Source organism: Ranitomeya imitator, chromosome 2 (assembly GCF_032444005.1).
Source record: "Ranitomeya imitator isolate aRanImi1 chromosome 2, aRanImi1.pri, whole genome shotgun sequence".
NCBI lineage: Eukaryota > Metazoa > Chordata > Amphibia > Anura > Dendrobatidae > Ranitomeya > Ranitomeya imitator.
The window spans coordinates 118,631,656-118,644,584 of NC_091283.1; the positions used below are offsets into that span (position 1 = coordinate 118,631,656).

The following is a 12,929-nucleotide window of genomic DNA, read 5'->3' on the forward strand; positions in this document are numbered from 1 at the left end:
CTCTCTATCTGCAAATCCTTTGGAAAGCAAGAACTTCTATGCTGTATTCGGAAACAGTCTCTTCACAAAGTCTTCTTTCTTTGTAAAACCAGTAGAGGGCACCTTTAAGAAGGTGCGAACTATATACAACACAGTTTGTGAATCATTCACCGTCCATGATTCGGCAGTCTTTTAACAGTGATAAACTTGTGGAAAGTAGAAAAATGTAAAACAATAGGGATCCCGGGTCAACAAAGGGATCCCTTTAAGAAATAACCCTAGACGGGTTTAAAGCAGCAAAATCAGGAAACAGTTAACTATTTACAGTCGTTGGACTTCCAAGGTTTATTACTGCGAAGGTTGCGGTCTTACCTCGCAGACCACCCTTCTCAGCCGAGAACGGGTGGGACCCACAGTCACATGATGGGCCTGGTCGGTCTGGTGGTCAGTAGCGGGGTCCTCGCTTTCCGAAGTCTCAGCTGCGAACTGAAGGACTATGCACCGCTGGACACCCCGGGCCATCCAGCCGGTCCCCCGCTGCCATCGGGTGTAGGTCACAGCATCCCCGGGTTCCAGGTTATGATCTTCATCGACCTTCCCATAACAAGGCTCCACCTCGCTCCGGGTGACATGGAACTTCAGGGGCTCCCCGATTTCCTGGATAACTCCCCTGCCTTCCTTGGAGTTGAAGAGGGTCACCACCCCCCACTTCGATGGTGGGACCTTCACTTCCTCCGTGAGGGCAACCATGGCTACAGGTCGGGGCTGCTTTCTCCAGGCTGCCACCAGGCGCCGCTGATGCTCTGTCATCGGCAGGAACCTCAGGTCCGGCTCCTGCGGTGCACAATTCCCCGGCTGGGTTCGGGGGTCCGCCGCAGTCGTAACGGGTAGAGGAGGGGACACGGGGGAGAGGCGGATCTCCGTCAGGTGACCCAACTGGGAACGTACGTGAGCGTGGGCCTCTCGGCAACGCGCCAGCCACCGGGCCTCGGCTGCGGCCACCCAGCCATCAGGCATCTGTCAGCCGGGTTTCCCCCAGGCAGCTCCGCGACGGTCAGTCTCTGCAGGGGTGGTGATTCCGGAATCGCTGCGGGTGACGCAGCCCTGCGCTGGGCCGGGACGTCTCCATGCGGTGTCCTAGAAGTCACCATCTTTGTCCCCTCCTCTGGATCTTCTTCCCGGGCTCTTTTTTGGGGGCGGACCTGTCCCCACAGTCTCCACCCTCCATAGAGGAAGAGAAGGTGGACCTCAGCGGCTGACGGACATGCCCTCAGAATACAGCAATACTTAGACTGGGCGGCCATTATCTTTCGCGCTCTTCAAATTGTGCACGCCCACTCCACGCCCTTCTTCTCTTGCGCTCCTCGTGGCGCTGCAATGGTGGCAGTTTTGGCGGGAATCTTGCACTCCTTGCAATAAATCACAGTTCAAGCACAATTCAATCACAGTTCCAAGGCACACATGACCTGATTCTTCAGGCTTAAGTACGATCCTGTTCGTGACGCCAAGTTGAAGCGCCCCCAGACACAGGGCCGCGGGTACTCATTACCGGTCCTCTCTGTCTCAGTTCTGGGGTTGTCACGGTGGCGGGACCCGGTCCGTGACCCTGCTAAGGGGCGTCCAATGAAAGGGTTGATGGTAGTTTGTCAAGGGTGCGTGACGCCACCTGTGGTGTTCGGTCAGGGTGACCGACGCTGCTTCGGGGTCCGCTGGGGTGATGGAATGGCAGCTAGATCATATACCTTCCCACAGGTGAAGTGTATCCCCAGGGCTTCCCAGTAGTGTAGGTGGCGATGGTGTGAGGCGCAGTTAATAACGAGGACACAGGGTTGCAGTCTCTTTACCTCTTTACTGGTGACTTCAGGATCCTCAATCCGGAGTACTGTTAACAGGGCTGTCTGAGATCGGCCGGTCCGAAGGCACATCCAGAGTTCCCTTTGCAGGTGGAAATCAGTGCCTACCAACTAGCGCCTGGGTGTTGCAGTCCTTCCTTGCTGAGCATTCGGGATAGTCCTCACAACTGTCCTTTCAATTCTGATGTCCTGCTTCGTCCCCCAGTTCGTTATGGCTAGGACGCACCCGTTTGACGGGAAGGCTCGGAGCTATTCTGGGACCCTCCTTTGTGCTTTGATCTCGTTTCTCACTTCTCCACAATATACTTTGCTTCGTGTCCTTTCTTTAGATACCGCTGCAAGGTAGTGCAGGCGCGGTTATGTAACGATCTGTCCTTGTCGCTAAGTCACTGCCAGGTTCCCACGCCTCACAGGGACCCCTCTGAATCTTCCCGCAACACCCCCTGCCACGGGATGTTGCCTGGACAAAACCCAGCCAGCTTCTGACTAACTTCCTATCCAACCCCCAGTTTTACCAAAGTGTGAGGAGTGGCCTAATAAATAGAACCTTTTGCTCCCCCTAGTGGCCGGAGTGTGAAGTGTAGTGTGTGACTGTGATACCTGGTCAGGTGAACTCCTTTAGTGCCATCAGACGTACCATCACTCCCCTTAGTGGCAGAGCGACATTACTGCAACGACCAGGTCTCTGGGGCGCTGCAATAATGCTTGTACTCGCCTTTCTCAGATTGCACTACAGTGCACACCACCGCTGCAGTCCATCACTAGGCTAGGTGGCTTGAGCCATTTCCATCCATCAGGTCTAAATTACAGACATGATCTAATTTTTCACTACTAAATGTCTTCTATATCCACTTCTAAAAAAGGCCATTTATATTTATGGTGTAACATATCTCGGACTATTTCCATATGCTGAATGGTCAGATGTATCATGGTATGTTTTTATGTAATTGGTTGGGAGCAGTAGTATAGAAGTTGTGCTTTTGTCTTAGTACTATAACAATATGACCTAAGATCTTGTACGGGTGTGAAATCTGCATCGTGCAAGTGTCACAGAGAGCCTTGGAGCAGGACTGCGGAGCGCCAGATTTTCTGTTTTAATGCGATTTCACTAAGCTTTGCTTGCCGCAACGAGAACCTGGGGATTAACCATTGCAGGCATGTGGAGATGTGAAGTTTAGTTTTCAAACAGAAGGTGATATTCAGTGATGAAATATGGAACAGACTGTGAATGCACAGTATACAGAGAGGTATGAACAATCACTGGGGCACTATGGCAAAAAAAATGGACTGGCCCCAGACCTCACCTTGTTTACTGTAGTAGTGCAAAAAAAAAGGTACAACTATATCCAAAGTGTGGATAATAGTTTATTAGATGTTCTGCACAGCATGGCATCCACAACATAAGAGTTCCTATAGACAGCAAATGTAATCAGCTTTTCCCAGGAACTTTTCTGCACCATTTTATGGCTGCTGTGACATATACTGCACATATGTAACTAACTCATCATCAAGTCAATGAATAGCGGAAGTCTTCATAGATCCACTGTACAATCTGTGGTCAGTTATTTATCATTCTCCAAACTCTAAGCATTTGATTTAGACCCCAATTCGAGAAGCTGTTTTGCCAGTTTTCTGGCACAAAACACCGTGAAATATCCCAAAAAATTTTGTGCAACTCAACATTGCTCCAAAATGTTGTAACTTCTGGTGTTTTTTTTTTGCCAGTCCCGTCCAGCTTTGCTAAAAAGGAATGGAGTATCAGCAAGTGCCTATGCACACCTGTCTAGTTCATTGAAAATGGTGCCACTTTCATGGCGTAAATTTCATCAAAAACGTGCTAAGATTTCTGGAAATGGCGCACAACAGTTGGAAGATGCTCTTAATTCAATGAGTGGTGTGTGCCTGTTAATGAAATTGGCGCATCTTATTCCAGTGGTCATATTCTTTAAGACTGGGGTGAAAAATGTCAGTTTTAATGGATATCTATCACTAATTTTTTGCCCCCTAATCTGAGAGCAGCATAGTGTAGAAACAGCGACCCTGATTCCAGCGATGTATCACTTACTTGGGCTGCATGTTACTCTAGAATAGAATATATGTACAGTAAGCTACACAAGCACTGTACTAATTATATATGTCTCTGACCTCTTTATATTTATCTATTCTATGTGTATATATCTATTCTACTTTTACTGTACACGGCAGATGAATTGCCGGCTTTTCAAAGGACATCGGTGTGTAGAAATCGGATGGCACTCGCATGATCTGAGTGCCGTGAGATTTTTTTTTTTTCTCGCACCCATTAACTTACATTGGCAAGTCTCGTCCGAGATGCGAGGACAATTGTGGAATGCTGCAATTTTTATCTCAGTCCGATTTCAGCTGGGGAAAAAAAATCGTAGATGAGCAGGGACTCATAGATTAACATTGGTCAGAGTGCAATCCGATTTTTTATCGGATTGCACTCGTCCATTTACCTCGCAGATGAGTATGAACCCTTAGAATTGGAGCATGAAATTCCTGGGCTGCAATAGCTATCACCTACCATGTGCAATTTATACAACTAAAGCCTTTTTACATGGGAAAGGAGCAGCAGAGCCTTGGAGGAATGTCTACCTCCGCTCCCATGGGATCCACTTTAAGGCCGGCGTCACACTACCGTGTTTTACGGACGTAAGAGAGGTGCTGAAAATACGGATTGCATACGGTACAATGCTTCTCTATGCCCCAGCTCCTATCAGCCGTATTTTACTGATCCGTATTATACGGTCTTCTACGGCCGTAGAAAATCGCAGCATGCTGCGTTTGTCACCGTATTGCGCAAAAAATACACCAATGAAAGTGTTATGGGGGCCAGAAAAATACAGATTACACACGGACCAGCAGTGTGACTTGCGAGAAATACGCAGTGGTGTTAAAGAGAAAAGCCGGCAATTCAGTGCGGTGTACAGTAAAATCACACTGACAGCTTACAATAGAATAGGTAGAATAAATGTGTACACATAGAATATATATATATATATATATATATATGTCAGTGAGACACATATATGTATATATATATTAATATTTCATACAGCGCAAGATAGCTTAATAGCCGGTAATTCAATTTCTCCTTCCTAAACCCGACATGATATGAGACATGGTTTACATACAGTAAACCATGTCATATCCCCATTTTTTTGGCATATTCCACACTACTAATGTTAGTAGTGTGTATGTGCAAAATTTGGGCGCTCTAGCTATTAAATTAAAGGGTTAAATGGTGGAAAAAATTGGTGTGGGCTCCCGCGCAATTTTCTCCGCCAGAGTGGTAAAGCCAGTGACTGAGGGTAGATATTAATAGCCTAGAGAGGGTCCACGGTTATTGGCCCCCCTGGCTAAAAACATCTGCCCCCAGCCAATCACCGCGAATGAAGGTAACTACAGGCCATTGACCTACTTTACATTCATTCGCTGGGGTTTTACAGCCAGGAGCACAGCTGCATTAGCAGAGCTCCTGTCTGTAAAAAAATTTAACCCCTTCAGATGGATTTACATCGTGGGATGTGACAGATCATCGGAAGGTATGAGATATTGTTGATTTTTTATTTTTCTTTTGTTTGTTACAGAGCGAGGGTCTTCAGGTGGATTACCAGGAAAATAAAATATTCCAACAACCTGTGTTTTTATTTCATTAAAAGACTTTTTAATAATGTGTTTGTGTTTTTTTAACCATTTCAGACTATTGGATTAATAATGGATAGGTGTCATAATTGACGCCTCTCCATTATTAATCTGGCTTAATGTCACCTTACAATAGCAAGGTGACATTAACCCTTAATTACCCCATATCCCACTGCTACAGGGGAATGGGAAGAGAGTGGCCAAGTGCCAGAATAGGCGCATCTTCCAGATGTGCCTTTTCTGGGGTGGCTGGGGGCAGATGTTTTTATCCAGGGGGGGCAATAACCATGGACCCTCTCTAGGCTATTAATATCTGCCCTCAGTCACTGGCTTTACCACTCTGGCAGAGAAAATTGCGTGGGAGCCCACGCCAATTTTTTCCGCCATTTAACCCTTTAATTTAATAGCTAGAGTGCCCAAATTTTGCACATACACACTACTAACATTAGTAGTGTGGAATATGCAAAACAAATGGGGATATGAGATGGTTTACTGTATGTAAACCATGTCTCATATCATGTAGGGTTTAGGAAGGCGATAGCAAAAGCCGGCAATTGAATTACCAGCTTTAAAGCTATCTCGCGCTGGATGAAATATCTATAATATAATGCTGGGAGCGTCACTCTGTCCGAAGCCTTAATAGACTGTGCAGGCGCGACGCTCCTAGCATTACATTATAAAAAAAATGCCGCCGAGAGCAGGGGGTCGGGAGCACGGGGACGCCGTCTACATATGTGCGCCCTGATTATGCAAATAATCCGCCGCCATAGTAAGTTTTTACTTACGCTATTCGTTTCGGGCGTCATTGTCTTGCTCCTCCTGGTGCCAGAATCGGCGCCTGCGCAGTCTGCGCTTTCCGGCGCCATTTTCTTGAAGACACACTGCTGTGTGTCTTCAAGAAAATGGCGCCGGAAAGCGCTGACTGCGCAGGCACCGATTCTGGCACCAGGAGCAAGACAATGGCGCCCGAAACGAATAGCGTAAGTAAAAACTTGTTGTGCCATGAGGCTGTGGCACTTCATGCCACAGCAATTTGTTACTTACGCCATTCCTTTCCAGCGCCATTGTCTTGCTCCTCCCGGTGCCGGAATCGGCGCCTGCGCAGTCCGTGCTTACCGGCGCCATTTTCTTGAAGACACACAGCAGTGTGTCTTCAAGAAAATGGTGCCGGAAAGCGCGGACTGCGCAGGCGCCGATTCCGGCACTGGGAGGAGCAAGACAATGGCGCTGGAAAAGAATCAGGTAGCGTAAGTAACAAATTGCTGTGCCATGAGGCTGTGGCACTTCATGCCACAGCTATTTGTTACTTACGCCACCTGATGGGGGTCATAAACCTTTATGGAGCAGCGTATGGGGCATATGGATGGGAGCAGCACATGACAGAACGGGGGCGCAGGATGGGAGCAGCATATGACAGAATAGGGCAGCACATGACAGAACGGGGGTGCAGGATGGCAGCAGCACATGACAGAACGAGGGCGCAGGAGGGGAGCAGCACATGACAGAATAGGGCAGCACATGACAGAACGGGGGTGCAGGATGGAAGCAGCACATGACAGAACGGGGCGCAGGATGGGAGCAGCACATGACAGAACGGGGCGCAGGATGGCAGCAGCACATGACAGAACGGGGGTGCAGGATGGCAGCAGCACATGACAGAACGGGGGTGCAGGATGGAAGCAGCACATGATAGAACGGGGGTGCAGGATGGAAGCAGCACATGACAGAACGGGGGCACAGGATGGGAGCAGCACATGACAGAACGGGGGCGCAGAATGGCAGTAGCACATGACAGAACGGGGGTGCAGGATGGAAGCAGCACATGACAGAACGGGGGCGCAGGATGGGAGCAGCACATGACAGAACGGGGGTGCAGGATGGAAGCAGCACATGACAGAACGGGGGTGCAGGATGGGAGCAGCACATGACAGGATGGGGATGCAGGATGGGAGCAGCACATGACAGAATGGGGGCGCAGGATGGGTGCAGCACATGACAGGATGGGGGCGCAGGATGGGAGCAGCACATGACAGAATGGGGGCGTAGGATGGGTGCAGCACATGTCAGAATGGAGGCGCAGGATGGGTGCAGCACATGTCAGAATGGGGGCGCAGGATGGGAGCAGCACATGTCAGAATGGGGGCGCAGGATGTGAGCAGCACATGACAGAATGGGGGCGCAGGATGGGTGCAGCACATGACAGGATGGGGGCGCAGGATGGGAGCAGCACATGACAGAATGGGGGCGTAGGATGGGTGCAGCACATGACAGGATGGGGACGCAGGATGGAGCAGCACATGACAGGATGGGGGCGCAGGATGGAGCAGCTCATGACAGGATGGGGACGCAGGATGGAGCAGCACATGACAGGATGGGGATGCAGGATGGAGCAGCACATACCAGGATGGAGACCATATACCAATATGAATGCTCACCACCCGGGCGTAGAACGGGTTCAATAGCTAGTTAATATATATACATATATGTGTCTATTGACATATATATATAGAGAGAGAGACAGTATATATGTTGTTACGATTTTTTGAGAACATGGATCCATTGTATGTCCGTATGTTGGTTTTGCAAGCCTGGAGAAAATCTCGCAGTACGGATGCCATACGGATTACATACGGAGGATACCATGCGCAAAATACGCTGACACACCCTGCCTACGGAGGAGATACGGACCACTATTTTGGGGACTTTTCTGCATATTACGGCCGTAAATTACAGACCGTATTTTTATACGCTGAATGTGACGCCGGCCTAAGCCATTTTGTAATGAATCCAGAATTACCAAAAGAGAAAAAAAAAACACAATCACATGTTTTTATGTGAAATATAGAATATATATATTGTATCACAAAACCAATTTATATTTTCCTATACCGGATATATTTCACATTGTGATTGGTGAACATCACCTATGTATTTTCCTTAACGCTGTTACAAAACATCACGGGACTCATCATATTTCAATGACAAATTTTTACTGCCTGAGTACAGCAAATTCTTCCTTTAAGATGACTTCAGTACTTTCATCTCCTTAATGCTTATAAATCATCTTGGGTTTGTCTGTCTTCAGCCAGATGGTGTGATTCAGTAAGGCTAAGAAATGTGCTGAACAGTAGCTCAGCATTTTAATGGAGTTGAGTCCTAGGCTGTTCCTCACGTGAAAATATGGTCTTTTCATATTAACATATCTATAAAGCAAAGTTCAAGCTGTCATTGCGAAAAGGAAGGGAAGATTTCCAATCTGATTTGTTTGATTGTGTCAACCCTTTACAACTAATAGTGTAATGTTAGGAAGATGGGAGCAGTCGGAGGCTGATACAAAAATGTGAAATTCATATGATTTCTACTGAAATTAAGTATCATAGCATTTATTGAAGATCCCTTTGAACTTCCATATAAAAGAATGTTTGACTTGCACTAATGGAGACTCTCAGTCATGCCCAGGATTCATTCCTTACTTGAATACATTCATTTGAAATCTCTCAATTATACATTTTCTTCACGCATTTTGAGATATTTGTGACACTTTCTACACTCCCACTACTTTGGACAATCTTTCACGAAAAAGCTCCAAGGATGATGATGAGCTGCTCACAGGGTGTCCTGCTCTGGAAACCCCCAACGGGTTCAGCTGGAATCTATGAAGGACACAGGGACTAAGTGTATATCGCAATAAAAAAAAAAACCAATGAAGAGGGTCAGAGTGATATTCATGGCCTGCATTGGTGATAGAGATTAATGAAATGTTTTGCGCTAGCCAAGTCTGGTTTCCATTTTGATACTTCATGGCAGCCGGACAATAACAGTGTGGACTTCTTCAGTGAGCTGGTATCTTAGGTGCTTCTTGCAATTACTAGTCCTCACAATGTCATGATGCTGGACCAGGTGGTACAAATCTTTTTGCTTATGTCTAACTTGCATGGCGCAAATATACTGGATGCTCTTGAGCAAGAACAAGACTTGGAATTCTGTCATCGTATATTGTAGAAAGCCCCTTTAAGGGGAAATGAAATTTTGAAGCATGCATGCTCTTAAATAGGAAACTGTGTTATATGGAGCATGACTGGGATTTCTGTTTTGGAATAAGAAATAACATAAAATAATACTGAAGAGGAAAAAGAACTAAAAAAGAGTTCTTCTATTTCACAATGCAAGGGGACAAAACTTTTGTTAGTTTGAATCGGTGGGTTATAACCTCATACGTTGAGAATGGGTCTATGATGAATATTACCAGAATTGCACAAAAATTTGCATCAAATGTGATTTTTTTTTTACATAGCTATGTATAATCTCTTTATAAACATCTGTCTTCCTCGGAGCCAGCTGTCATGTTTTATGTACACTTTTATTGAAAACCATTACTGGTATATGATGGAAAGACAATTAGTTGATAACACCTGCTACTACCAGATCTTATATTAGCTGTGTTTTCTTATTGTTGGAGAATATGGAAGCATAATCCCATTGGTGAACATCATTCATTTAATTAACACACTAAATATACTTTTCATTAAGAGGTGTCGTCTAATGCAGAACTTCTTACATATGTTATGTACATACACATTGGATCACCGACCCAAATTCAGAACTCTTGAGAACATGCAGGACATTAAAATGGAGTTACTATGTTACTTATTATTATTATTAATCCATTAGGATAAATTATTATCAGATCAGTGGGGGGAGGCTTTGGATATGTCATCAATATCAGATTGTTGGGGCCAAACACTTGGCACCCCCAACAGTCAACTATTTACAGCTCTGGCAAGTAGTGAACCCCACCAAACTGATATTCATCGCCAGTGATTGATAAAACTTAGATTTGTGCATATATTGTTAAATTGCTTTTGTACATTGCTGCCATATATTAAAATGTCAAAAGTCTTAATGATTGCTACGTATGTGAAAGGGTTGTAAAGTAAGCACAACATACAAAAGAGGAGGAGACAGAATCTGCAGGGGCAGGTCCCTCTTCTCCCCCTTCCATGTCTTTTATTGGACCTAAATATTTACTTTAAATATTTTTTGGGGTGGGATTGTGGAAAAAAAATTTCTGAACATTTACAGAAAGTCTAAAGGCCAGTAAAGGCTAACCACTGTAGAGGACGGCAACAAGTCCCCATAACTAGTCATATTACTAAATTTTATGCATTGACATATAGAAGTACTAAAAGGTTGCACTTTTAAACATAGTGTGATGATATCAGTTTCTATCTTCCATGGAAAAACATTTAAAAATCTAAAACATGGCAAAGCCAAAAAGCATCCAGACAGAGAATATATGATAAAAAGATATCTTTATTCAATAAAAATTAAAATAAAAAAATGACAAGAAAATGGCGCAATGTAAATGTGCACGTACCAAGATACATACAGTATATGTTTTGACATAGAAGGAAAAATATAAAAAATCTTACGTATATATGAAAAAGAATTTTACAAATGGCAGTTTAAAGGTAAAAATCCAAAAATAACCCCCCCAATTTTTTTTAAAAAAAAAAGTCACCAATAAAATTCCAAAAGTATAATCAAATCAAATGTGAGCTTCTCATGAAGACAAAAGATATTTAAAGTGCACAAATCAAAAATATTAGTGACCTAGGTAAAATATAAAAAGAAATAAAAAATCAATATCAAAATCAATTGTAAGGGCCACATTAAGAATAAAAACTAAAGTGCACGTGTCAAGGTAAACAAAGTGCCTTAAAAGCATATTAAAAGTGCATTGTGCTAAAAAGTGCCATCAGATAAAAATAGAGGGATATACCTTTAAGAGCCGCAAGGTCTCGATAACGCGCACCCCGACGCACGTTTCAGAAACAAGTTCATTTTTATATCTTTTTATCATATATTCTCTGTCTGGATGCTTTTTGGTTTTGCCATGTTTTAGATTTTTAAATAGTCTTCTCCTTTGAGTTGTTCCCACTCTCTTTACAATACACTACGGTGATTTTATGGTTAATCGATTATATGTATAGATCTGAATCATTTATAAATATATGGTTCCGTTGGGTGTTACTGTTGTGTTTATGGAAAAACATTGTAACATTTTATGAAAATGCACATTGAGAATTTCTACATCCTGAAAACTCTATTATTGATGAAATGCATTTAAAGTGAATCTGTCACCAGGATTTTGCTACCTCATCTGAGAGCCATTCAAGGTAGGAAAAGAGTCCCTGATTCAAGTGATGCATCACTTAGTTTACTAGGTGCAGCAGTTCGGACACAGAGTTGTTTAGATCCAGCATGAAGCAAAGCTCAGAAGCTAGCCCCACCCACAGCAGTCTCTGTGTAGATTGTCTATTGACAGTGAGCTGCTTATCACAGGAGGGGGTGTGGTCGGACAACTTGACACAAAGCAGCTAGTCCCAGCAATGATAATGTACTAGTAATAAAAGCTTCATTGTAAGTAAACTGCACACAGCCTGAGTGACACATTGCTGAATTCAGTGTTTTAACCCCTATCTCATGCTATCCTCAAACTTCGTACAAAAAACTGCTGATAGATTCCCTTTAAAAGATATGGACAACTTTGGACACTATTTTCTTTTACTTTAAGACATTCATTTTTTTGTTTAAAAAAAAATCACAGTTTCATTAAAGATGTTACTGTTTGGTTTCTACAGCTTCTATATGTATCGCAATACACAGGACACTGCACAATAGGTTAGTGTTGTCCACTCATTAAAAAAACCCAAAACATTACAAGTGTGCCTAGGGTGATGAGAAAAATAAATCTACCAAACTGGTGCTGTTCCTCCATACTTCACACTGTGTCCCCCTGGTCTCCTGACTTCTTCTCCTGCAGGAGTCATCACGTGACTGCTGTATCCAATCAGCAGCCCCGAGCACCTGTAACTTGTACATTCCATCCAAGCCAAGAAAAACAAATTTGGCTGCGGGAGTCACGTGGCAGACCCACCAGAATGTGAAGCCAGGAAATTGGCGGAAGATACAGTGCCGATTTTGGAGAAATTGCACCACCCAGTAGTTGTTTGTTTTGTTTTTTCAATTTTTCTATCACTATGAACCAAGTTATAATATATTTTAAGTCCTTTGCGATATATGATGTATATTTACATCTTATGTCGTGTCCCAGTCTTTGATGTATTCTTACACACTGAGCCCACATCTTTTTCAGCACATGATGGCTGATTTAATGAGCCATCATGGGCCTTTAACAGATGTGGGTGTTAACCTGTTAGTTCCCACTGTCAATCTCTGACAGCAGCATTTAATAGGCACCGATAGAAGTGTACACCATTCCATGTTTCCATTGGTGCATCCGTGACGTGATCGCAGAGCGCCTATAGGATGTCATGACAGCCAATGGTCTGTTGAAGGCCCCCCTTGTCTGTCATTATGATACTCTTGTGAAATCTGGCACGTGAAAAAAAACTGATGTAACATGTA

General features: G+C 44.3%; 1 protein-coding gene across 6 annotated transcripts in view; it reads left to right on the forward strand.

The window, feature by feature from the left end:
• TENM1 (teneurin transmembrane protein 1) overlaps window positions 1-12,929 on the forward strand; it is a 1,319,573-nt gene that overhangs the window by 1,013,839 nt on the left and 292,805 nt on the right. The gene's annotated exons all lie outside the window — the stretch shown is intronic.